Below are 4,769 nucleotides of genomic sequence, written 5' to 3'. Positions count from 1 at the left end.
TCTCCCTAGATAACCTTGTCGCACAACCATCATTCTTTTTTAACTCTAAACACTTATGTAGAACTTTAATCTAATTCAAATCTCCTCCCATCTTTGTAGACCCAAAGGCCACAGATTGAAAGTGACATATCTAAAAAAAACTTTGGTGGGTACTCACAAAAATATAATCTCGTTGTCTTAACCAACTTGGAAAGGCAAGGGAAAGAATAAAAAATACTAAAAAAGTAACCTTGGGATTACACATCATTAATGTACAAGTCATTTGAAATCATGGCATGGGCACCAAGAGGTACCTCATGCATTTGGAATAACCAACATGCCCAGCATGGCTAATTTATCAGCCACCCTATTCCCCTCGTGTCACATGTGCGAGAATCTAACTTCATGAGAATATTATTATTGTACTTTCTCATGGTGGCATTATTTTTTGATTTTGATGAACAAATTTTTCAGAAATCTCAGTTTTTGGTGACTGTACATGTCCAATCCTCGCTCTGTAACTTTCGGGACTCCGTTTGGGCTCATATGAACTCCTTTTCAGGTGTCGTGGTTTTTGAAAGTGCATAATTTTTTGTCTACTCTCATAATATGCTATCAGTTTACAATAATTTTGGGTAGAAATTGTACTTTCAGCATATGGTCCTTTTTGGCCAATTTGGCACTTGTATTGCATAGATCTATCTTGTTGGTCTTCTTCTTTGTATTTCTTAGCCTATTGGGGTAGTTGTAAAACAAAATCATAAGTCTACCTTACCATTGTTTGCAAGTGGCCTATTGTACATGCGCTACATATAAAGTGCCAAAATCATCATTTTGAGCCCGGGGTACTTTGATTGATTGAATTTGGGGGGGTGTCTCTTGTGCTTTTGTGCTCTTGTATTCCTTCCTTCTTGCTGCTATGGGTTCTTCTAAGTTTCCTCTCTTAAATTATCATAATTATGCTACTTGGAAAATTGATGCATAGAGTAAACTTGTGGAAAAAGGACTAACTCATTATATTGATGGAACTACTGTTGCTCCTATTGATCCTAAGGTTGATCCTGTTGGTCACTTGGATTGGCTCACTAAAAATATCATGGCAATTGGTACCTTAAGAAAGTATGTATCAAAGGATCTTATTTTTCATATTGAGAAATATACTCTAATCAAGGATGCTTGGCAAAAGTTTCAAGACTTGTATGGTCAAGTTGATGAGATTAGGGGATATCAAATTGATAGTGATCTCACCATGTTAGATCCAAAGATCTTTGATACTATATAAGATAATGTCACTAAGGCAAGAGATTTGAGGACACAACTCAAATATTGTGGTATTCAGAAGAAGGATACTCAATTGATCTTCAATTTGAGGGGCAAACTTCCACAAGAATATGCAGCATTTGTTTCTAGTTTCCAAACCCATAAGATGACAATGGGTTCAAGCTACACAATGCCTAAAGCATTGATGATGGAACAAACTAAGTTGATAAGCATGGGCATTCTTAAGACTTATAAGTCTCAAGCATTAGTGGCAAATCAAGGGAACAAAGGAAATCAAGGAAAGGACAACTCAAACAAGAAGAAATGGAAATAAAAGCCTAAGGACAAAGCATCACCTTCTCCACAACAAGGAGATTCATCCTCTTCCAAGAGGGACAATTCACCAAAAAGGGAGAGACCTACTTGTGCCTATTGTGAAAATTTTGGTCATGAGGAGCGTCATTGCCATTCTAAGAAGATTGATGAGCTCACACACATCCTCAAAAAGCATAACATTGTTTTGCCTGATGTCTAAAAGAAGGATGATTCATCAACTTCTATTTCCTTCTAATCAAAAGGGAAAGGGAAAGAATTCATGGCCTCAACAAGAGGATAGACTCACTCTTTTGGGGAAAGAAAAGGAAAATCTCTTTGTGCTACTACAAGTCATGATTCAGGGAGATGGCTTCTAGATTTAGGGGCTTCTTATCATATGGCATCTTCACAGTCTATGTTCTCTACATTTGAGCCTTGTACCATGCCACAGATTTTGATGGGCAATCATGCATACATGGATGTGATTGGGAAAGGATCTATTTCCATTGGGGATAACTCCTTCAAAGATGTGTTCTGTGTACCCCCTTTGACAAACAATCTCCTTTCTATCTATCAAATCACACATGGTGCAACAAAGAGAATTGTGGAGTTCACACCTGAGTTAGTTTTCATTAGAGACTTCGAGACTAGAGCTATCATTGCGACTAGCGTGGTTGATCATGCATCTCGGTTATACTCCTTTTCATATTTTCTTGATGATAATGATTTCACATATGATGATTCTTCACATGATGATCACACTTTTTGTGATGGTTCAGATTTTGAGAACTTTGGGTACTTGAACTTGGGGATTCTCACATGTGACCCTATTCTTGAGCCTTGTGTTTCATCTCCTCCTATTGATATCACATCACCTATTGCACCTGATGATGCAGATAGTGTGATAATTTTTCCTTCTTGTGATTCAATGCAGTAGGATATCTCATGTCTTCCAGCTTCAGGTTCATGGGATGAGTACTTGACAGACATTACAGGTTTGTTTGTGGAATCCTACATTGAATATTTGGGAGACATCATTGATGATACTCATCTTTTCTTTGATGAAGATGATCCTTCTTCGATTGTTGCGAGGGAACACTCTGACCCTCTTGTTCATTCTCTACATGATCATTCTTTTTAGGTTGATATGATTGTGGATACTTATGTACAACAGTTGGAGGAGGTCTCTTTATGTTTATAGGACACATGTGAGTCGTTGAGACTTGTTCTACTTTCACCTCCACTAGATCTTGGAGTTCCTTTTTCAGAAATGTGGAGTAGTTTACCACCTTTGTAGGGGGTATCTTTCTACATCGACATGGGGACACTTGAGAAGTTTTTAGAAATTCCATTCATCATGAGTTCTTTTCATACATCTTCCCTTCATGATTGGGGAGACTTCATGGATACACCTTTGGTTTTGTTTCATCCTAAGGGGAGGAATGTTGTTTGACATTCATGGAGCAGTTTCTTCATACATCATCGAGCTTCTATCATTGCTGCAGATTCTACATTGAGGGGGGGCATCCTAGCTTCTCTTCTTCTCTCATATGGGGGGACTTTTTCCTCACATGGGGTTTTGTTCCTCACATAATTGTATGAGAGTTCTCTTGTATAGCTTTCATCTCTCTTTTTGTTCATTTCATCAAACCCATGATCACAATACTGATGATTGCCCTGGTTTTCAAAAATCTATTCAAGATGGCATAGATAGTGGGAAAATTAGAACTGTGGATAACAAACCTTCTTCTCCTAGCAAACCCTTTCCTTTATGTCAAGATGATATTTACCATCCTGATAGATTAGCTACACGAATCTATTGGAGATTGAAATATGATAAGACCATTTCCTTACCTCGTCAAAATAAAAACAAAAATCTTAAGCAAGTGGAAGGTATTGAATACTGCATTTTTCAAGATTTATATTCACATTCTCTTGGAAAATATTATGCATTTAAGAAAAAATTTCAACTGCAATATGATCTTGTACAAATTTGTCTCACAACAGATCTAGTTGTATTTCTTGGCAAAAACATAGAGCCTTAGCACTTCTTTTTCTTTCATGTTTCCCTTCACCCTATGGCATAATTAGCCCATTTAACGGGAGCTCTTTATCATTTGTGGTGGTATTGTTTCAATTTTACATACTTTAGGGCATCAACATGAAGTCCATTTTCCTTCTTCTTTCTATCCACTTGTCTTTGTCCTTGTGCATTATTCATTATTAGGTCTCTTTTCTAACATAAGAATCATTCCTATGTAAGCATATAATTGTTCTTGGGTTTCTTTGCTGAAGAGACGCTTCTTGAATGGATAGTGCACCTCTTCTCTTTCTTTTATTATCTTGGAAAATGTATCTTTTCTATGGTTGTGATTATTCTCAAGCACGATATGCCTCCTTGCATGGAATGATCTCTCAAGACTTGCATAATCCTTCTTTTGGAGAATTTGTTCCATTAGGAAGGCATATCATTTGAAAATAAACACTATTGGAAAATGAATACCCCATTTTCCCCTTTTTCTTCTTACTTGGGGCAAGGATTTTTCACTCCTATCCCTTTCTCTCTATCTCATGTATCACTATTTCCTTTAGGGGTTGTATTTCATATATGATTATCATTTCTATATACTTAATCTTCCTTGGGGAATATCCAATACCCTTTTTCTTCCTTTCAAAGATTACCACTTCTTGAGATGTGTATTTTACATATACTAATGTCTTTTCTTGCATGCAAGTACATTGTGCATTATGTTAATTTATCTCTAGAAGATTGTGTAAGTTCTTCTCATTGTCCCTACACTTGGGGGGACATGATCTCTCTCTCTCTCTCTTTCTCTAGGGATCTAATTTGCCCTATTTTGTGGATGGTGTGAGCTATATTACTTGATGTCATTCCTTGTGCACAGTTGTTGGTTGTTGGCTCAAGGATTATCTCTTATACAAGAGGTGTAAGTCCTTGACTGAAACCTCTTTCACACTTGGTAATGTACATCTATGATAAATTCACCCATCCCTCTAAGGGATAAACATGATTCATCCCTCATCGAGAATCCCTTTCACCTAGGAATAGGAGGCAGGATTGCAATCTTTTTCTCTTCTTTTCTTTGTTCTAGAAGATGTTATATTTGTCTAAGACAACTCCTCTTGGGGAAAGATGTCTTTTAAAAAAATATCTCTTCTCCTCCAAGGATCACCTTTACACTTACAGCAAGATA

General features: G+C 36.9%; 1 pseudogene; it reads left to right on the top strand.

Moving 5' to 3' along the window:
• The first annotated feature begins 270 nt into the window (after nt 1-270).
• The window catches only part of LOC131859215 (shikimate O-hydroxycinnamoyltransferase-like), a 16,585-nt pseudogene continuing 12,086 nt past the window's right edge, over nt 271-4,769 (top strand).

Source organism: Cryptomeria japonica, chromosome 10, assembly GCF_030272615.1.
Source record: "Cryptomeria japonica chromosome 10, Sugi_1.0, whole genome shotgun sequence".
Taxonomy (NCBI): domain Eukaryota; kingdom Viridiplantae; phylum Streptophyta; class Pinopsida; order Cupressales; family Cupressaceae; genus Cryptomeria; species Cryptomeria japonica.
The sequence above is the reverse complement of the archived record's forward strand: the minus strand, read 5'-3'. Positions and strand labels throughout refer to the sequence as shown.